Here is a 23896-nt window from a genome sequence, read left to right as displayed (position 1 = left end):
TTATTGTTAATTAAAATAATTTTCCTATTACAATAAATATACTCTTCATTCATGATTGAAAATTATGCCTCAGAATACATACTGAGACACAGATCCTAACAGCTCCGGTCTGTTGCATTTGATCTAGGCATATCACTGGCGCATGCAGGGGGGCTACCGATGCCCTGAATCCCCCCTGCTGCTCTCCCCGCACGCTGCCTATCGTGGCACCAGCCGCCGAAGTGTAATGCGGGGAGGGAGGCCGACATCACTTCTCCCTCCCTCTCCATCAAGTGCCCCCTCCCGAGTCCCCTTGCAGAGAACGCGCAGCGGGCATTTAGTTTACCTTGTCTGTGCGAAACTCGAAACAGGAAATAGAATGAAGAAGCCGGCTGGAGCGCACAGACAAGGTAAACTAAACGCCCGCTGTGCATTCTCTGCAAGGGAACTCGGGAGGGGGCACTTGATGGAGAGGGAGGAGTGATGTTGGCCTCCCTCCCCACATTACACTTCGGCGGTTGGTGCCTCTATCTTCTCGCTTTCTCCCCACAGAGTGGCACCCTCCTTCCTCCTCTCCCCCCAGAGTGGCACCCTTCACCCCACCCAATGTGGCACCAACCCACTCCTACCCACAAAGGTTGGCACCCTCCTCTCCCCCCAGAGTGCACCCTTCACCCCACTCAATGTGGCACCCACCCACTCCTACACACCCAGGTTGGCATCCTCCTCTTCCCTCAGAGTGGCACCCTTCTCCCCACCCAATGTGGCATCCACCCACTCCTACCCACCCAGGTTGGCACCCTCCTCTTCCCCAGAGTTGCACCCTTCACCCCACCCAATGTGGCACCCACCCACTCCTACCCACCCAGGTTGGCATCTTCCTCTCCCCCCAGAGTGGCACCCTTCTCCCCACCCAATGTGGCACCCACCCACCCAGGTTGGCACCCTTCTCCCCACCCAATGTGGCACCCACCCACTCCTACCCACCCAGGTTGGCGCCCTCCTCTTCCCCAGAGTGGCACCCTCCTCTTCCCCAGAGTGGCACCCTTCACCCCACTCAATGTGGCACCCACCACCCACTTCTACCCACCCAGGTTGGCATCCTCCTCTCCCCCCAGAGTGGCACCCTTCTCCCACCCAAAGTGGCACACTACCACCCACCCATGTTGGCACCCTCCTCTACCACCAGAGTGGCACCCTTCTCCTTCCCAAAGTGGCACCCTACCTCCCACCCAGGTTGGCATCCCCCTCTCCCCCCAGAGTGGCACCCTCCTCCCACCCAAAGTGGCACCCTACCACACACCCATGTTGGCACACTCCTCTGTCCTCTCCCTCCACAATGGCACCCTGCTACCCACCCACTCCTACCCACCCAGAGTGGCACCCTCCTGCCTCCTCTCCCCCCAGAGTGGCACCCTTCTCCCACCCAAAGTGGCACCCTACCACCCACCCATGTTGGCACCCTCCTCTCCCCCACAATGGCACCCTCCTACCCACCCACTCATACCCACCCAGAGTGGCACCCACCTCCCCACCCAAAGTGGCACCCTCCTACCCACCCATGTTGGCACCCTCCTCTCCCCCACAATGGCACCCTCCTACCCACCCAGAGTGGCATCCTCCTCCCTCCTCTCTCCCCAGAGTGGCACCCTCCTCCCCACCCAGAGTGGTGACTCTTTCCCACCCAGAGAGAGTGCACCCTCTTTCCCATCCATAGTGGCACCTTCTTCCTCACCCACTGGCACCCTAGTCCCCACACAGAGTAGCTCTCTCCTCCCCACCCACTGGCAACCTCCTCCTACCCACTGGCACCCTCTTCCCCAACCACAGGCACCCTGCTCCTACCCACAGGCACCCTCCTCCTACATACTGGCAACCTCCTCTCCACCAACTGGCACCCTCTCCCACCCACTGGCACCCTCCTGCTAAATCTAGGGTGTGGCTTAAGGTCGCATAGGGTGTGTGGCTTAAGTGTGTCCCTCTTTCTCATCCTCCAAAGTTGGGAGGTATGTACCTTGCTGGTGCTTATGCTTCCCACTTGCTCCCCGCTTCACACAGGAGGGGCTCCTCTGGCTACCTGTGCAATAAATGGGGAGTCATCTGGTCACCTATACTAAAGAGGGGGCGGATAATTTGGTTATCCATAATAAAGGGGGGCATAGTCCCCAACCGTCCCGTTTTCGCTGGGATTCTCCCGATTTTGGGGGGCTCTCCCGCTATCCCGGTAAGAGCCCCCCAAGTCCCGGGCGGCTGTCAGTATTGACAGCCGCCTGTAGCAGGAGGAGAGCAGCGCAGTGGAGGGAAAGCGGTGGGCAGCGGCGGAGAAGGGGGCCATCTCCCCCCCTTCTCTCATCTTAGGTGCTCTCCGTCCCTCGCTCTCTCCTCCGATGTGTGTGTGGCTGACTGGCGGTGGCGCTTGGCAGCGGGCGGGACTTACCTTCCGTGTCGCTCCAAGCGCCGGCCGGAAGTCCTGGTGCCTCAGCCACTGCTCTGGTCTGGATCATGTGACTGCCTGTCCCAAGACTAAGTCGGTCCCCACACAGCATCTCTGCCTGCAGGCCGCTTGACTGCCTTCTCCACCACCACCAACAGGGTCCACCAGGACTCCAGGCGGATTCCTGCTAGCAGCGGCTGCTATAATAATTTTTGTGGTGCGTGTTCATGCCTGCCTAATTTTTCTATCTGCACTGTGGCTGCAACAACAAAACAAAAGGCATGTACATGTGTCAATTCCCCTTCGTGATCATTACCTTGCCGCGGTGAAGGGGCTTGCATATCACAATGAAGCAATGACCACCGGCTATATGAGTGTCTTGGGGGGTGGCACACTAAAGATAATAAGGTCGTTGCTTAATTGTGGACAGACCAAATTCGATCAGCTGGACAATCACTGTTGTTCTGTCATTGAGCTACCTCAGCCTGGCGACCATATGGGCTTGGAAACCGCTATCGCCTGCACTCTGGCCATGGTGCGCACCAGTCCAGCACGGCCGTCACAACACAAACAGCTGTTTGCTGTGCGATACACAGTGAGTTTGGTGTGTCAGTGTGAAGCAGTACTCTAATTACACTCCCTGATTGATGTATACACATGCAAGATGTTTTAAAGCACTTTAGGCCTGCAATTTAGCATGCAATGTGATTTCTTCCCTTAAAACGCTGCTTTGCATCAAATCCAGTTTTTTCCCCAGGACTTTTGGCGTCTATCACACTCATCCATGCAAAAACTCAGATGTTAGACCCCTTGCAACATCTTTTCCATCACATTTGTGGCCAGCATAAATGTTTCTAGTTTTCAAAGTTCACCTCCCCATTGAAGTCTATTGCGGTTCGCGAAAGTTCGCAAGTTCACAAACGTTTGCGGAGGTTCGCGAACCTAAAATCGGAGGTTCGGGCCATCTCTACTATTATATTAAGTTTTGAGATGAAGAAATTATAAACCATATATAAATGAGCCTGAATAAATATTTATAGTTAACTAAAAGCATCATGAAATGTACAAAAAGCTTGTATACACAATTATGGAGTACTCCTAAGCAATATGCATGTGTCATATGCATGCAAGGGGCACTTGAGATGATGTTACACACTTAAAAACACACGATTGGTTCACACGATGGCCAGGGGCCCTGGACCCCTCTCACTGGCCGGGGCCCCAAGGCCAACACGTGATACCTGGAGGGGAGTGCAGGTGGGCCTGGACCTCTAACACCCAGTCTCTGGACCTCTCACATCCAGAAAACCCACCAACACTGCCTCCATACTGAATGCTAATTTCAACACACACAAGCAATAGAACACAGCAGTACATGCATCCAGCTACATTTGAAATTGGTCAGCAGGTGCTCGTCAACCAATCAGGATGCACTGTCATACACCCTTTACCTGCCATACCACATCTAGCAGCCATTAGCATTCAGGTGGGAGGCTTCAGTTGGACGCCATCGCAAGATTGCGTCGCTAGCAGGAAGTTCTGGTGCCGCACCCACCGCTCTCCCTCTTCTCTGCTTCCCTCCTGGGGGGGGGGGGGGGACACCTGGCTAACTATTCTGGGGACATATACACCCTGGCTACATATACTGGGGACATATACACCCTGGCTACATATGCTGGGCAAATATACACCCTGGCTACATATACTGGGCAAATATACACCCTGGCTACATATACTGGGCAAATATACACCCTGGCTACATATACTGGGGACATATACACCCTGGCTACATATACTGGGCAAATATACACCCTGGCTACATATACTGGGCAAATATACACCCTGGCTACATATACTGGGCAAATATACACCCTGGCTACATATACTGGGCAAATATACACCCTGGCTACATATACTGGGGACATATACACCCTGGCTACATATACTGGGGACATATACACCCTGGCTACATATACTGGGCACATATACACCTGGCTACATGTACTGGGTACATATACACCCTGGCTACATATACTGGGCACATATACACCTGGCTACATATACTGGGGATATATACACCTGGCTACATATACTGGGGACATATACCCCTGGCTACATATACTGGGGACATATACCCCTGGCTACATATACTGGGGACATATACACCCTGGCTACATATACTGGGGACATATACACCCTGGCTACATATACTGGACACATATACACCTGGCTACATACACTGGGGACATATACACCCTGGCTACATATACTGGGGACATATACCCCTGGCTACATATACTGGGGACATATACACCCTGGCTACATATACTGGGCAAATATACACCCTGGCTACATATACTGGGCAAATATACACCCTGGCTACATATACTGGGCAAATATACACCCTGGCTACATATACTGGGCAAATATACACCCTGGCTACATATACTGGGCAAATATACACCTTGGCTACATATACTGGGCAAATATACACCCTGGCTACATATACTGGGGACATATACACCCTGGCTACATATACTGGGGACATATACACCCTGGCTACATATACTGGGGACATATACCCCTGGCTACATATACTGGGGACATATACACCCTGGTTACATATACTGGGCACATATACACCTGGCTACATATACTGGGGATATATACACCTGGCTACATATACTGGGCACATATACACCTGGCTACATATACTGGGGATATATACACCTGGCTACATATACCCCTGGCTACATATACTGGGGACATATACACCCTGGCTACATATACTGGGGACATATACCCCAGGCTACATATACTGGGCACATATACACCTGGCTACATATACTGGGGACATATACACCCTGGCTACATATACTGGGCACATATAAACCCTGGCTACATATACTGGGGACATATACTCCCTGGCTACATATACTGGGCACATATACACCTGACTACATATACTGGGGACATATACACCTGGCTACATATACTGGGGATATATACACCTGGCTACATATACTGGGGACATATACACCCTGGCTACATATACTGGGGACATATACACCCTGGATACATATACTGGGGACATATACCCCTGGCTACATATACACCCTGGCTACATATACTGGGGACATATACACCTGGCTACATATACTGGGGATATATACACCTGGCTACATATACTGGGGACATATACCCCTGGCTACATATACTGGGGACATATACACCCTGGCTACATATACTGGGGACATATACCCCTGGCTACATATACTGGGGATATATACACCTGGCTACATATACTGGGGACATATACACCCTGGCTACATATACTGGGCACATATACACCTGGCTACATATACTGGGGACATATACACCTGGCTACATATACTGGGGATATATACACCTGGCTACATATACTGGGGACATATACACCCTGGCTACATATACTGGGGACAAATACACCCTGGCTACATATACTGGGGACATATACCCCTGGCTACATATACTGGGGACATATACCTCTGGCTACATATACTGGGCACATATATCTCTGGCTACATATACTGGGGACAATTGGCTGTCATTATGTGCATTTACTGGTGAAAAGCTGTCTCTTATGTGCATTTACTGGTGAAAAGCTGTCTCTTATTATGTGCATTTACTGGTGAAAAGCTGTCTCTTATTATGTGCATTTAGTGGTGAAAAGATGTCTCTTATGTGCATTTAGTGGTGAAAAGATGTCTCTTATGTGCATTTAGTGGTGAAAAGCTTTCTCTTATGTGCATTTAGTGGTGAAAAGCTTTCTCTTATGTGCATTTAGTGGTGAAAAGCTGTCTCTTATGTGCATTTACTGGTGAAAAGCTGTCTCTCATGTGCATTTACTGGGGAAACACTGTCTCTCATTATGCGCATTTACTTCATTTTTTTTATGTAACTACATTAGCTGGTACTACATTACAGTTAGCCCCACCCACGGCCAGGGTATATGAGGGATATATTTATTAAAAAATATAAGGGCATCAATATTAAAAAAAAAAAAAATTCTTCAAAAAACTTTATAGTAGGCGTGACTTGGGGGTGTGGTTAAGGGTGTGGCCTGTGTCCCGATTTCTAATTTTAAAATGTTGGGAGGTATGAAGGGGGGTTATCTGGCTACCTAATCACTGCCACATTATATATATTTTGGTGAAACACTACTGCATCATGTGTATTTTGTAGGGAAATACTGCGCATTGTGTGTATTTTGTGGGGAAATGCTGTGCATCATGTATACAGTGGGTTGCAAAAGTATTCGGCCCCCTTGACGGTTTCCACATTTTGTCACATTACTGCCACAAACATGCATCAATTTTATTGGAATTCCACATGAAAGACCAATACAAAGTGGAGTACATGTGAGAAGTGGATTGAAAATCATACATCATTACAAACATTTTTTACAAATAAATAACTGCAAAGTGGGGTGTGCGTAATTATTCGGACCCCTGAGTCAGTCCTTTGTAGAACCACCTTTTGCTGCAATTACAGCTGCCAGTCTTTTAAGGTATGTCTCTACCAGCTTTGCACATCTAGAGACTGAAATCTTTGCCCATTCTTCTTTGCAAAACAGCTCCAGCTCAGTCAGATTAGATGGACAGTGTTTGTAAACAGCAGTTTTCAGATCTTGCCACAGATTCTTGGTTGGATTTAGATCTGAACTTTGACTGGGCCATTCTAACACATAGATATGTTTTGTTTTAAACCATTCCATTGTTGCCCTGGCTTTATGTTTAGGGTCATTGTCCTGCTGGAAGGTGAACCTCCGCCCCAGTCTCAAGTCTTTTGCAGTCTCCAAGAGGTTTTCTTCCAAGTTTGACCTGTATTTGGTTCCATCCATCTTCCCATCAACTCTGACCAGCTTCCCTGTCCCTGCTGAAGAGATGCACCCCCCCGAGCATGATGCTGCCACCACCATATTTGACAGTGGGGATGGTGTGTTCAGAGTGATGTGCAGTGTTAGTTTTCTGCCACACATAGCGTTTTGCATTTTGGCCAAAAAGTTCCATTTTGGTCTCATCTGACCAGAGCACCTTCTTCCACATGGTTGCTGTGTCCCCCACATGGCTTGTGGCGAACTGCAAACATGACTTCTTATGCTTTCTGTTAACAATGCCTTTCTTCTTGCCACTCTTCCATAAAGGCCAGTTTGTACAGTGCATGACTAATAGTTGTCCTATGGACAGAGTCTCCCACCTGAGCTGTAGATCTTTGCAGCTCGTCCAGAGTCACCATGGGACTCTTGACTGCATTTCTGATCAACGCTCTCCTTGTTCGGCCTGTGAGTTTAGGTGGATGGCCTTGTCTTGGTAGGTTTACAGTTGTGCCATTCTCCTTCCATTTCTGAATGATCGCTTGAACAGTGCTCCGTGGGATGTTCAAGGCTTTGGAAATCTTTTTGTAGCCTAACCCTGCTTTAAATTTCTCAATAACTTGATCCCTGACCTGTCTTGTGTGTTCTTTGGACTTCACGGTGTTGTTGCTCCCAATATTCTCTTAGACAACCTCTGAGGTCCTCACAGAGCAGCTGTATTTGTACTGACATTAGATTACATACAGGTGCACTCTATTTAGACATTAGCACTCATCAGGTAATGTCTATAGGCAACTGACTGCACTCAGATCAAAGGGGGCCGAATAATTATGCACACACCACTTTGCAGTTATTTATTTGTAAAAAATGTTTGGAATCATGTTTGATTTTCGTTCCACTTCTCATGTGTACACCACTTTGTGTTGGTCTTTCATGTGGAATTCCAATAAAATTGATTCATGTTTGTGGCAGTAATATGACAAAATGTGGAAAACTTCAAGAGGGCCGAATACTTCTGCAACCCACTGTATGTTGCGGGCAAAAGCATGCACAGTAGTGTGTGGCTTGCCAAAAGAGACCTTTCAGGAATCCCCCCCCCCCCCCCCTTGAAAATCCTGGGTTTGCCCCTGCATATTTATAATGAACCAGGTGCCCTCACTGCTTAAAGCAAACATAAAAACGTATAATGCAATTTTCATAAAACAATTCCATTCTGCATTTTTACATGATAAAAGCAAACGCACATTTCTGCTTCCATCTGATGCCATCCCTTGGCCAGGGCAACAATTTTATTTCTAGGCAAAATATCTTGGACCCCACCCCTTTAACATGCAGCTGCATATACCAGTTCACTTCCTAATGCTTTGTCTTCCCCATGTAAACTAACATACATAACCCTCAAGTTATTATATATATAGTCTGTGTGGGTAGATGCAATACACTTTGCACTGCTGAAAAAATTAATTCTTTATTTGGTAAAAGACAACAAAGTATAGGGATTACAATGTCCACATACCATGCTGAACAGAGAACAAAACAGGTGCAGGATCTGGTAGGTAGTGATGAGCAGAAATTACGACTATGCGTAATTATGCATCGTAATTTGCAATTACCGTACACATTGTAATGGTGATGCAAAATTTTGAGGGAAAAGCATAATTAATTTTGTAGTTAATTGTTAGCATTCGTAACTACACATGAATTTACATGTAATATACCCGTAATTTCGTGCCGACTTTGGCGGTGAATAGCAAAGCCCCCATACATGCTATTGCTACCAAAATTGCTACATATGTTAAGAATAGAGATGGGCCAAACTTCCGATTTTAGGTTCGCAAACCGGGTTCGCGAACTTCCGCGGAAGGTTCGGTTCGCGATAGAGTTCGTGAACCGCCATAGACTTCAATGGGGAGGCGAACTTTGAAAACTAGGAAAAATTATGCTGGCCACAAAAGTGATGGAAAAGATGTATTAAGGGGTCTAACACCTGGAGGGGGGCATAGATGAGTGGGATACATGCAAAAAGCCACGGGGAAAAATCTGGATTGAACGCAAAGCAGCGTTTTAAGGGCAGAAATCACATTGAATGCTAAATTGCAGGCCTAACGTGCTTTAAAACATCTTGCATGTGTATACATCAATCAAGTAGTGTAATTAGAGTACTGCTTCACACTGATACACCAAACTCACTGTGTAACGCACCGCAAGTTACCAGCTGTTTGTGTAGTGATGGCCATGCTGGACTACTGCGCATTGTGTGCAACATGGCGAGATTGCTCTTCCTCACTCAGTGATGTCAGGTAATGTGTGACTGCCTTATCAACTTTCCATGGCATTGTTAAAAAGCTTACGTTTTGTTTTTAAATTACATTTTCTACTTGCTGTGTACTTGTTCAGTACCGCTACAATGAGAATCCTATGGAGGCGGGCAAGTCTGCCATTGTGACTCCGGGTAATGGCCGTGGAATGAGGGTTTGAATCCGGTGTGGAGCCTGAGAAACGGCTACCATTACACATCCAAGGAGGGCAGCAGGCAAGCATGCACGCCTGCCCGCCCCGAGGTAGTGACCAAAAATAACAATACAGGAGGAGAACTTTAGAAGCCCTGCTGTGTATTTGAAATGAATTAACTTTAACCACTTGAGGACCACAGTCTTTCTACCCCTTAAGGACCGGCCACTTTTTTTCCATTCAGACCACTGCAGCTTTCACGGTTTATTGCTCGCTCATACAACCTACCACCTAAATGAATTTTGGCTCCTTTTCTTGTCACTAATAAAGCTTTCTTTTGGTGCTATTTGATTGCTCCTGCGATTTTTACTTTTTATTATATTCATCAAAAAAGACATGAATTTTGGCAAAAAAATGATTTTTTTAACTTTCTGTGCTGACATTTTTCAAATAAAGTAAAATTTCTGTATACATGCAGCGCGAAAAATGTGGACAAACATGTTTTTGATAAAAAAAAAAAAACATTCAGTGTATATTTATTGGTTTGGGTAAAAGTTATAGCGTTTACAAACTATGGTGCAAAAAGTGAATTTTGCCATTTTCAAGCATCTATGACTTTTCTGACCCCCTGTCATGTTTCATGAGGGGCTAGAATTCCAGGATAGTATAAATACCCCCCAAATGACCCCATTTTGGAAAGAAGACATCCCAAAGTATTCACTGAGAGGCATAGTGAGTTCATAGAAGATATTATTTTTTGTCACAAGTAAGCGGAAAATGACACTTTGTGACAAAAAAAAAGAAAAAAAAAAGAATCCATTTCTTCTAACTTGCGACAAAAAAAAATGAAATCTGCCACGGACTCACCATGCCCCTCTCTGAATACCTTGAAGTGTCTACTTTCCAAAATGGGGTCATTTGTGGGGTGTGTTTACTGTCCTCGCATTTTGGGGGGTGCTAATTTGTAAGCACCCCTGTAAAGCCTAAAGGTGCTCATTGGACTTTGGGCCCCTTAGCGCAGTTAGGCTGCAAAAAAGTGCCACACATGTGGTATTGCCGTACTCAAGAGAAGTAGTAGAATGTGTTTTGGGGTGTATTTTTACACATACCCATGCTGGGTGGGAGAAATATCTCTGTAAATGACAATTTTTTCATTTTTTTACACACAATTGTCCATTTACAGAGTTATTTCTCCCACCCAGCATGGGTATGTGTAAAAATACACCCCAAAACACATTGTACTACTTCTCCCGAGTACGGCGATACCACATGTGTGGCACTTTTTTGCACCCTAACTGCGCTAAAGGGCCCAAAGTCCAATGAGTACCTTTAGGATTTCACAGGTCATTTTGCGAAATTTGATTTCCAGACTACTCCTCACGGTTTAGGGCCCCTAAAATGCCAGTTCAGTATAGGAACCCCACAAATGACCCCATTTTAGAAAGAAGACACCCCAAGGTATTCCGTTAGGAGTATGGTGAGTTCATAGAAAATTTTATTTTTTGTCAAAAGTTAGTGGAAAATGACACTTTGTGAAAAAAACAATAAAAATCAATTTTCCGCTAACTTTTGACAAAAAATAAAATCTTCTATGAACTCACCATACTCCTAACGGAATATCTTTGGGTGTCTTCTTTCTAGAATGGGGTCATTTGTGGGGTTACTATACTGCCCTGGCATTTTAGGGGCCCTAAACCGTGAGGAGTAGTCTTGAAACGAAATTTCTCAAAATGACCTGTGAAATCCTAAAGGTACTCATTGGACTTTGGGCCCCTTAGCGTACTTAGGGTGTAAAAAAGTGCCACACATGTGGTACCGCCGTACTCAGGAGAAGTAGTATAATGTGTTTTGGGGTGTATTTTTACACATACCCATGCTAAGTGGGAGAAATATCTCTGTAAATGACAATTGTTTGATTTGTTTTACACACAATTGACCATTTACATAGAAATTTCTCCCACCCAGCATGGGTATGTGTAAAAATACACCCCAAAACACATTATACTACTTTTCCTGAGTACGGCGGTACCACATGTGTGACACTTTTTTGCAGCCTAGGTGCGCTAAGGGGCCCAACGTCCTATTCACGGGTCATTTTGAGGCATTTGTTTTCTAGACTACTCCTCGCGGTTTAGGGCCCCTAAAATGCCAGGGCAGTATAGGAGCCCCACAAGTGACCCCATTTTAGAAAGAAGACACCCCAAGGTATTCCGTTAGGTGTATGGCGAGTTCATAGAAGATTTTATTTTTTGTCACAAGTTAGTGAAAAATGACACTTTGTGAAAAAAACCCAATAAAAATCAATTTCCGCTAACTTTTGACAAAAAATAAAATCTTCTATGAACTCGTCATACACCTAACAGAATACCTTGGGGTGTCTTTTTTTCTAAAATGGGGTCACTTGTGGGGTTCCTATACCGCCCTGGCATTTTACGGGCCCAAAACCGTGAGTAGTCTGGAAACCAAATGTCTCAAAATGACTGTTCAGGGGTATAAGCATCTGCAAATTTTGATGACAGGTGGTCTATGAGGGGGCGAATTTTGTGGAACCGGTCATAAGCAGGGTGGCCTTTTAGATGACAGGTTGTATTGGGCCTGATCTGATGGATAGGAGTGCTAGGGGGGTGACAGGAGGTGATTGATGGGTGTCTCAGGGGGTGGTTAGAGGGGAAAATAGATGCAATCAATGCACTGGGGAGGTGATCGGAAGGGGGTCTGAGGGGGATCTGAGGGTTTGGCCGAGTGATCAGGAGCCCACACGGGGCAAATTAGGGCCTGATCTGATGGGTAGGTGTGCTAGGGGGTGACAGGAGGTGATTGATGGGTGTCTCAAGGTGTGATTAGAGGGGGGAATAGATGCAAGCAATGCACTGGCGAGGTGATCAGGGCTGGGGTCTGAGGGCATTCTGAAGGTGTGGGCGGGTGATTGAGTGCCCTAGGGGCAGATAGGGGTCTAATCTGATAGGTAGCAGTGACAGGGGGTGATTGATGGGTAATTAGTGGGTGTTTAGGGTAGAGAACAGATGTGAACACTGCACTTGGGAGGTGATCGGACGTCGGATCTGCGGGCGATCTATTGGTGTGGGTGGGTGATCAGATTGCCCGCAAGGGGCAGGTTAGGGGCTGATTGATGGGTGGCAGTGACAGCGGGTGATTGATGGGTGGCAGTGACAGGGGGTGATTGATGGGTGATTGATAGGTGATTGACAGGTGATCAGTGGGTTATTACAGGGAAGGACAGATGTAAATAATGCCCTGGCGAATTGATAAGGGGGGGTCTGAGGGCAATCTGAGCGTGTAGGCGGGTGATTGGGTGCCCGCAAGGGGCAGATTAGGGTCTGATCTGATGGGTAACAGTGACAGGTGGTGATAGGGGGTGATTGATGGGTAATTAGTGGGTGTTTAGAGGAGAGAATAGATGGAAACACTGCGCTTGGGTGGTGATCTGATGTCGGATCTGCGGGCGATCTATTGGTGTGGGTGGGTGATCAGTTTGCCCGCAAGGGGCAGGTTAGGGGCTGATTGATGGGTGGCAGTGACAGGGGTGATTGATGGGTGGCAGTGACAGGGGGTGATTGACAGGTGATTGACAGGTGATCAGTGGGTTATTACAGGGAAGGACAGATGTAAATAATGCCCTGGCGAATTGATAAGGGGGGGTCTGAGGGCAATCTGAGCGTGTAGGCGGGTGATTGGGTGCCCGCAAGGGGCAGATTAGGGTCTGATCTGATGGGTAACAGTGACAGGTGGTGATAGGGGGTGATTGATGGGTAATTAGTGGGTGTTTAGAGGAGAGAATAGATGGAAACACTGCGCTTGGGTGGTGATCTGATGTCGGATCTGCGGGCGATCTATTGGTGTGGGTGGGTGATCAGTTTGCCCGCAAGGGCGGGTTAGGGGCTGATTGTTGGGTGGCAGTGACAGGGGGTGATTGATGGGTGATAGGTGATTGGCAGGTGATTGACAGGTGATCAGTGGGTTATTACAGGGAAGGACAGATGTAATTAATGCACTGGTGAATTGATAAGGGGGGGGGGGTCTGAGGGCAATCTGAGCGTGTGGGCGGGTGATTGGGTGCCCGCAAGGGGCAGCTTAGGGTCTGATCTGATAGGTAACAGTGACAGGTGGTGATAGGGGGTGATTGATGGGTGATTGATGGGTAATTAGTGGGTGTTTAGAGAAGATAACAGATGTAAACAATACATTTGGGAGGTAATCTGACGGCGGGTTTGCGGGCGATCTAATGGTGTGGGTGGGTGATCAGATTGCCCGCAAGGGGCAGGTTAGGGGCTGATTGATGGGTGGCAGTGACAGGGGGTGACAGGGGGTGATTGATGGGTGATAGGTGATTGGCAGGTGATTGACAGGTGATCAGTGGGTTATTACAGGGAAGAACAGATGTAATTAATGCACTGGCGAATTGATAAGGGGGGGTCAGAGGGCAATCTGAGCGTGTTGGCGGGTGATTGGGTGCCCGCAAGGGGCAGATTAGGGTCTGATCTGATAGGTAAAAGTGACAGGTGGTGATAGGGGGTGATTGATGGGTAATTAGTGGGTGCTTAGAGGAGAGAATAGATGTAAACAATGGATTTGGGAGGTGATCTGATGTCGGATCTGCGGGCGATCTATTGGTGTGGGTGGGTGATCAGATTGCCCGCAAGGGGCAGGTTAGGGGCTGATTGTTGGGTGGCAGTGACAGGGGGTGATTGATGGGTGATTGATGGGTGATTGACGGGTGATTGACAGGTTATCAGGGAAGATAGATGCATACAGTACACAGGGGGGGGGGGGGTCTGGGGGGGGTCTGGGGAGAATCTGAGGGGTGGGGGGGTGATCAGGAGGGGGCAGGGGGGGGATAAAAAAAAAATAGCGTTGACAGATAGTGACAGGGAGTGATTGATGGGTTATTAGGGGGGTGATTGGGTGCAAACAGGGGTCTGGGGGGTGGGCAGGGGGGGGGGGTCTGAGGGGTGCTGTGGGCGATCAGTGGGCGAGGGGGGGGGGCAGATCAGTGTGTTTGGGTGCAGACTAGGGTGGCTGCAGCCTGCCCTGGTGGTCCCTCGGACACTGGGATCACCAGGGCAGGAGGCAGCCTGTATAATACACTTTGTATACATTACAAAGTGTATTATACACTTTGTAGCGGCGATCGCGGGGTTAACATCCCGCCGGCGCTTCCGTATGGCCGGCGGGATGTTACGGCGGGTGGGCGGAGCCAGTTGCCGGGGGAAGCGCGCGTCATCAATGACGCGATCGTTCCCCCGGCATGCCTAAAGGACGCGCCGCCTGAAGGCGTATTGCGGTCCTTTAGGCGTCCACTTTGCCACCGCCCATGGGCTGTGGGCGGTCGGCAAGTGGTTAAATCCTTTAACGAGAACCAGTTATTAGCGGGCAAAGATGACACCACATTCCTTTCACGAGAATCATATGGAGGCGGGCAAGTCTGCCATTTGTGACCCCGAGTAATGGCCAGGAAATGAGGGATGGAATCCGGTGTGGAGCCTGAGCAACGGCTACCACTGCACATCCAAGGAGGGCAGCAGGCAGGCATGGCCGCCCCGAGGTAGTGACCAAAAATAACAATACAGGAGGACTTTCGAGGGCTTGCTGTATTTGAAATGAATGTACTTTAAATCCTTTAACGAGAACCAAATATGGCGGGCAAAGATGACACCACATTCCTTTCACGAGAATCATATGGAGGCGGGCAAGTCTGCCATTTGTGACCCCGGGTAATGGCCGGGGAATAAGGGATGGAATCCGGTGTGGAGCCTGAGCAACGGCTACTGTAACCGGTTTTAACCGCCAACTGAAGGAGAACTCCACACACACCAATGAAGGTTGTAAAATTCAAAAAATGTTATAAAAAAAAATACAATTTCTACTCCATGTAACCAATGAAAATTATGAACAATACAATCTCTAATATAATAGTCTTCGAAATATCTTCTTGTCTTCTTTCCAGAGGATACTTCTTAGAGCTAGGAAAAAAATTGGTTATATTCAATACAGCACTCTCCCACCCGGTAAGTATCTACTAAGAGTAACCACCCACTTTACTTTTAGTTATATAGAATTAAAATTGGACCTTATTTGGATTAGATAAAGCCCTGAATATTAGTTTTGTAAGAAGAAATTTCAGTCCAATACTTCGCATCAATACAGTTATATAGACATCAGCTTCTAGTTTTGCTGATCAGCAAAAAATCCTTTACACCCTCAATAGTAAATGGAGTACTCCCACTTTTGTTCTCGGTCTGGTAAATAAATCTGGCTATATTACTCGTTCAATACTTCAGCCAGGTTTTATGAAATAAAATAATTAAATAAATAAACAAAAATAAATTAATAAATTATTTGGTTAATAAATTAATAAAAAAAAAAAAAAAAATAGATGAGTTAGTGAGTTAATGAGTATTTAGTAAATTAATAGTGTTACTTGAAATGGTAAAAAAAAAAATAAAGACTGGAACCAACAAAAAGGGAGCGAATGACTCCATCACATGTTCTTGTAGGCAAAACTATCCATTTGGCTTGTTCCAAAAAGAAAAGTCTGTAGCTCATGTATTCAACCACTTCTGTTCTTTTGCAGGATCAGACTACTATCAGGAAACAGTCTATTACCCGGTACTTATTCCAAGTCATCCATTACTGCTGGTAAATCATCATATTTACTATTTCTCCTTTCTTTTCAGGAACCCAGCTGGACGACTCTTCCCAAAGGTAAGTATTTAATAAATATAACTTTGCACTGTACCACACAAAAAAAAAAAAAATGCTCTTTGCACTTTATATTTTAAAAGTCAGTTGGCTATGAGGGTAAATAACAGGCCTTTAGCGGACAGGGCACTGCATTATTTCATTAAGCAGATACACTTTCTTCTCAAAATCACTATTTCATAGTCCCATACATAGTACATAGGTGATAGGCAGTTTTTGAACTTTCATAAAAAAACATTTTCTTTCTTCCCATTTCCGCAACAGTTCAGGAAAACTTATGAAAATAACAATAAAGATGATAATCATAGAAATTAGGGATTGTCAGTCTCAATTCTCAGCCTCGCCAGCACTATACTTCAGCAGTTAGGGACATTACCATACAATTCACTGTAGTCAAAATGTTCAAGCCTCTTTCTTGTCACACGCTGATTTATCACAATATTAATCATATTTAATACGTGTCAGATTTGTAAACATCTTCTCAGCACCTCTGTATCATCAGCTACCGGTTATACATCTGCCTGGCTCTTTTGCATCTGCCAAAAATCTCTCTCCGCTTCCTCCCTTCCTGTCAGCTTTGATTGACTGATAGCTGTCTGTGGAGGATTGAAGAATCATCTCAGCGCATACATTTATTTCAAAATGTTAGCTGTCGCAGTGTCTGGCCTGCTTCTCCTCAGCTGTGCCTGCTGCATCTTTCCCCTTCCCCTGTCCACTCCAACTGCCCAACTCAACCCCTCAGAGAGCTGTTATTCTTCCCTAACAGCTCCCCTGCTTGCGTGTCTGGTTGCTTAGCAACCTTCCCTCAACCATCAGCCCTGCCTACCCACACAGCAGCGCCCATTACAACTAAGGGCAAAATGACCTTACTTAACAAACCTGTGTCAGAAGCGCCTCTAAAGAAAACCTGAACTGAAAATTAAAAGTGAAAATCAACATACACAGGTCATACGTACCTCCCATGTAGTCTACTCCTCAATCACTTTCTCCTCTCCTGCGTCCTGTTTGTCCACTGTGATCAAGGGAATTCTCTGTCCTCCATTTTGAAAATGGCCGTTACCCCATAACAGCTTCCTGGTCAGCACACAGTTAAACTGTAACATCGCCCACTTAAGCCATAGGGAAACATGGACACATCAGTTCTCCTCTCAGCTGTAACTGACAGCAACTGATATATTTCAGTTCTGACAAAATGTTGTCAGAACTGGAAGGGATCATTGTCAGAAGAAAATGGTGAGCTTCTGAGAGGAACTGATGGCAAGATAACTATGTAATGTTCAATTGAAGTTACCTCATGTGTTTATTTTAAATAATTTTACTCAGTACAGGTTCTCTTTAAAGCTGCTGACCAGGTAATAATGTAAAAATAAAAATAAATAGATCCCTCCTCTTTCTACCTGCTACACTACCACTACACATCCAAGGAGGGCAGCAGGCAGGCATGGCCGCCCCGAAGTAATGACCAAAAATAACAATACAGGAGGACTATCGAGGGCTTGCTGTATTTGAAATGAATGTACTTTAAATCCTTTAACGAGAACCAGTTATGGCGGGCAAAGATGACACCACATTTTTTTCACAAGAATCATATGGAGGCGGGCAAGCCTGTCATTTGTGACCCTGGGTAATGGCCGGGAAATGAGGGATGGAATCCGGTGTGGAGCCTGAGCAATGACTACCACTGCACATCCAAGGAGGGCAGCAGGCAGGCATGGCCGCCCCGAGGTAGTGACCAAAAATAACAATACAGGACTCAGGAGGACTTTTGAGGCCCTAATTGTAATGAATCAACTTTAAATCCTTTAACAGGAATCCGTTATGGAGGGCAAGTCTGCCATTGTCACCACGGGTAATGGGCGGGGAATGAAGGTTGGATTTCGGCCCGAAGTGGGAGCCTGCTGAGACCCATGCTGTAGCTGCCCTGACCGTGCTTTGCAGACCAGGCATCTGTGGTCAGATGGACCCTTGACCCAGCGGAAGACAAACCTACTCGAAAGCATTTGTCAAGAATGTTTTATGGAGGGCAAGTTTGCCATTTTTTTCAATTGTGTGAAACTGTAGATGGTACTATAGTCTCAGTACCATGGTGACTGACCACGGGTAATGGTCGGGGAATCCGGTTTGTATTCCGTTCCGGAGTTGGAGCCTAAGAAGCGGCTACCACCACACATCCAGGCAAGGAGGACAGCAGGCAGGCATGCCCGCCCCCGAGGTAGTGACCAAAAATAACAATACAGGACTCAGGAGGACTTTTGAGGCCCTGATTGTAATGAATCAACTTTAAATCCTTTAACGGGAATCAGTTATGGAGGGCAAGTCTGCCATCCATTCAAGTGCAAGTTATGTTATGCACTGACTGCCAGGTATAATACAATGTGCAGTCACAGATGCAGTAAAAGGTATGCAGTGACTGCAAACAGCTGTTTGTGTAGTGACGGCCGTGCTGGACTGGTGCGCACCATGACGAGAGTGCAGGTGATGGCGGCTTTCCAGCCCATATGGTTGCTGGGCTGAGGTAGCTGAATGACAAAACAGTGACTGTCCAGCTGTTCAAATTTGGTCTGTCCACAATGAAGCAACGACCTTATCTTTGGTGTGCCACCCCCTGAGACACTCATATAGCCGTTGGTCATTGCTTCATTGTGATACGCGAGCCCCTTCACCGCGGCGAGGTAATGATCACGAAGGGGAATGGGCACATGTACATGCCTTTTGTTTTGTTGTTGCAGCCGTAGTGCAGCCAGAAAAATTAGGCAGGCATGTACACGCACCAGAAAAATTATTATAGCGTCCGCTGCTAGCAGCGGCCTTAAAAATTCAGGAATCTGCCTGGAGTCCTGGACCCTATTGGTGGTGGCCGAGAAGGCAGTCAAGCGGCCTGCGGGCAGAGGTGCTGTGTGGGGAGCGACTTAGTTTTGGGGCAGGCAGCCAGTCACACGGCGTGCAGGCAGAGATGCTGTGTGTGGGGACTGACTTAATCTTTGGACAGGCAGTAGCCCTCCGGGATCCATGCCTCATTCATTTTGATAAAGGTGAGGTACTGAACACTTTTGTGACTTAGGTGACTTCTCTTCTCAGTGACAATGCCTCCAGCTGAGCTGAAGGTCCTTTCTGACAGGACGCTTGAGGCAGGGCAAGACAGAAGTTGGATGGCAAATTGGGACAGCTCTGGCCACAGGTCAAGCCTGCGCACCCAGTAGTCCAAGGGATCATCGCTGCTCACAGTGTCTACATCCACACTTAAGGCCAGTTAGTCGGCTATCTGCCAGTCCAGGCATTGGTGGAGGTTGGATACGGAAGCGCTAAGGCGAGGCATTGGACTAAAGAATGTCCGCATGTCCTTGTCTGCATGGACATGGGAGGAGGATTACTGGCAGTGGTACCTTTATTGCGTTGGGCTGTGACACCACCCTTAAACGCATTGTAAAGCATAGTTGCCAGCTTGTTCTGCATGTGCTGCATCCTTTCTGCCTTCTGGTGAGTTGGTAACATGTCCGCCACTTTGTGCCTATACCTAGGGTCTAGTAGCGTTGCCACCCAGCACAGCTCATTCCCCTGGAGTTTTTTTATATCGGGGTCCCTCAACAGGCTGGAAAGCATGAAAGATGCCATCTTCCTTTCTGCCTTCTGGTGAGTTGGTAACATGTCCGCCACTTTGTGCCTATACCGAGGGTCTAGTAGCGTTGCCACCCAGCACAGCTCATTCCCCTGGAGTTTTTTTATACCGGGGTCCCTCAACAGGCTGGAAAGCATGAAAGATGCCATCTGCGCAAAGTTGGATCCAGACATACTATCCATCTTCTCTTGCTCTTCCTCAGTGATGTCAGGTAAGTCCTCCTCCTCCCCCCAGCCACGAACAATACCACTTGAACGTCGAGCAACACAAGCCCCCTGCGATGCCTGCTGCGGTTGTTCTTCTGGTGCCGCCTCCTCCTCCAAAGAAACACCTTCCTCATCATCCGAGTCTGACTCCTCTTCCCCACACGACTCTTCCTCCTCCTCCCCACACGACTCTTCCTCCTCCTCCCCCCTCTGTGCTGCCGCAGGTGTTGAGGAAACATCTGATTATGATGAAAATTGCTCCCACAACTGTTCCTGCCATAACTGTTCCTCTTCACGCTCCTCCACAGCTTGATCCACCACTCTACGCACGGCACGCTCCAGGAAGTAAGCTTATGGGATCAAGTCACTGATGGTGCTTTCACTGCGACTCACCAGGTTGGTCACCTCCTCAAACGGCCGCATGAGCCTGCATGCATTTCCCATCAGTGTCCAGTTTGTGGGCCAGAACATCCCCATCTCCCCAGATTGTGTCCTTCTATTGAAATTGTAGAGGTACTGGGTGACGGCTTCCTCCTGTTCTAGCAGGCGAGAGAACATGACCAGGGTCGAATCCCAACGAGTCCGGCTATCACATATCAAGCATCTCACCGGCAAGTTGTTTCTCCGCTGAATGTCCGCAAAGCATGCCATGGCCGTGTAAGACCGCCTGAAATGCCCACACAACTTACTGGCCTGCTTCAGGACGTCCTCTAAGCCTGGGTACTTTGACATAAATCTTCGACTGACTAGATTCAGCACATGTGCTATGCAGGGTACATGTGTCAGCTTTCCCAAATTCAAAGCGGAAAAAGATTGCTGCCATTGACACACTACGTTGCTGATCTCCAGCTGGTGCGGGGTCAGCCACTTATCCACCTGTTTGTTAAGAGCAGCCAGGAGAGCTGCTCCAGTGTGATGCTCCGTTTTGAGGCAAGACGTGTCTAAGATGGTGTGACACCGTCGTACCTGGCATGCAGCATTGGCCCTGGGGAGATGGGGCTGTGTAGCTGGAGAGGAGATCGCAGCACCAGTAGAGTTGAGCTGCCACTCAGCCAAGAAGGAGGAGAAGGACGACAGCGAAGAGGATGTAGCAGGAGGAGAGGAGGTGGCAGGAGGCCTGCCTGCAAGCCGTGGAGGTGTCACAAGTTGGTCCACTGCACAGCCACATACTCCCTGCTTGCCATCGGTCACCAGGTTGACCCAATGGGCTGTGTAAGTTATGTACCTGCCCTAACCGTGCTTGGCAGACCAGGCATCCATGGTCAGGTTGACCCTTGACCCAATGCTGTGTACCAGAGATAACACCACTTGCCTCTCCACTTCACGGTACAGTTTGGGTATCGCCTTTTTAGAGAAATAATTGTGGCCTGGCATCTTCCACTGCGGTGTCCCAATGGCCACAAATTTACAGAAGGCCTCAGAGTCCACCAGCTGGTATGGAAACAGCTGGCGAGCTAACAGTTCCACCATGCCAGCTGTCAGACGCCGGGCAAGGGGGTGACTGGCAGAAAATGGCTTCTTCCGCTCAAAGATTTCCTTCACGGACAGCTGACTGCTGTGGGCAGACGAGCAGGAACCTCTCAAGGGCAGAGGCGGGGTGGAGGAGGGTGACTGTGAAGGTGCAAGGGAGAAAGTGGCTGAAGATGCTGTATCTGAAGGAGGAAGAGGAGAAGGAGGGTGGCTTTTCTTTTGTGTGCTGCTTTTGCTCAGGTGCTCTTCCCATTGCAGTTTGTGCCTTTTCTCCATGTGCCTTCGTAAGGCACTTGTCCCTACGTGAGTGTTGGCTTTTCCACGGCTCAATTTTTGGAGGCAGAGACAACAGATGGCATTGCTCCGATCTGAGGCAGACACATTAAAAAATTTCAAAACCACTGAGCCCCCCTGGGGTGATGGCACTATGGTGGCATCAGCAGTTGACGTTGAATGGCATGTGAGTTGGCTGTCCATAGGTGGCGATACATGGCGCTGGACACTGCCACCAGCTGTTTCTGATGATGAGCTCCCCCTGCTTTTTTCAGCAACTCGTCTCCTCCTACTCCTCTCTGACTCCCCCTCTGAACTGTCCCCCTGTTCATCTCCTCTATTGGGAACATACGTGGGATCCGTATCATCGTCATCATCATAATCATCCTGCCCAGCTTCGCTTACCTCAAACACCTCAAAAACTGCACCAACATCAGGTACTTCATCATCTTCACACGTTACGTCCATAGTGTCACTGCCTAACACAGACATATGAGGTGGTGTAACTGGCTTAGTGCCTTCATCTTTCTCCATGTATCTTTAAACATCTTCCAAGCCCTCCAAATGGCCAGAAAAACAATAGTATGTGTATTAACTCTTGTACACAACTGACAATGGTATCGTATCCTTTAAAGTTTTCTAAATCTGAAAACACCATACTCGGCGATACTTCCCATAGACTAACATTGCGCCTCTCCTATTGGTCAAGCGGGGACATGTGACCTGACGTCACACTTCCCTCTCTATCCATTTGTTAGTCAAAACGTCCCGTATACTTACAATGGAGATCCCCTATTGGTCAGGCACCATCATGTGACATAACGTCACCATTACGTCTCCCTAGCCTTGAAAATAAACGCGTCTCCGCCATATCATTGAGCGGAGATGCTGCGAGAGGGAATGGGCGTGATAGTCCATGCGCATCACTGTTGCCTTGGCAACAGCATCCCTTGTTTACATCAGAAGATATATCTCCGCATAGCGTGCTTCTAGTTCTCCGCTCTCAACATCAGCATCTACAGGTACTACACATATTTACAGGACGCATCTTTGACATATAAAGAGTCCATTATTCCACTTAAATCAGATCTCGCTGTACATTTATATTGGACAAATATTCTACAAATGTGAACATATTTTTCTACCACGTGTGAGAAACCATACGTCCATAATAATTGGAACCAAATGAAGATTCCAAGAAAGGTAGTCCTTTATAAGTATTTATTCATAATCATACTATGGTAAGTATGTATACATATAGGTGCTCTGTACTATATGCTAAAAAATAATACATCATATTATCTATAAAGAGATCACATCAAGGTTTCCTGGTAATAATAAACAAATAAATAATAAGAGAGATCATTCAATAAAGATTTGAATATATCTGTGCATCCTTATATGCCTGAATGTAAACTATATACATGCATACATACAAAGCGTCATATGACACATAACAGGCTGGATTTCAGCAAAGGTCGTCCTATCATTAGGGGTGCAAAAAATATACCTCAAAAAATTCCCCACGAGGGGAAAAATCATTTATAGAGATCTATTCACACCAATACCATGGTAAGTATATGTGGCTCACTTGAAATCCTATACTGTATGCTTAGAGTTAAGTATTTTATTTCGAGAAATATTTGTGCAGATTAATAATAAACAAATAAATAACAAGAGAGATCATCAATAAAAATCTTTAATATATTTGTGCGTCCCTATGTACCTGAATGTAAACTATATATATGCATACATACAAAGCATCATATGACACATAGCAGGCTGGATTTCAGCAATGGTCGTCCTATCATTAAGGGGGAAAATCCTTTATAGAGATCTATTCCCACCAATACCATGGTAAGTATCTGTGGCTCACTTGAAATCCTATACTG

The sequence above is a fragment of the Hyperolius riggenbachi genome, chromosome 12, assembly GCF_040937935.1.
Source record: "Hyperolius riggenbachi isolate aHypRig1 chromosome 12, aHypRig1.pri, whole genome shotgun sequence".
NCBI lineage: Eukaryota > Metazoa > Chordata > Amphibia > Anura > Hyperoliidae > Hyperolius > Hyperolius riggenbachi.
Note: the sequence above shows the minus strand (reverse complement) of the source record.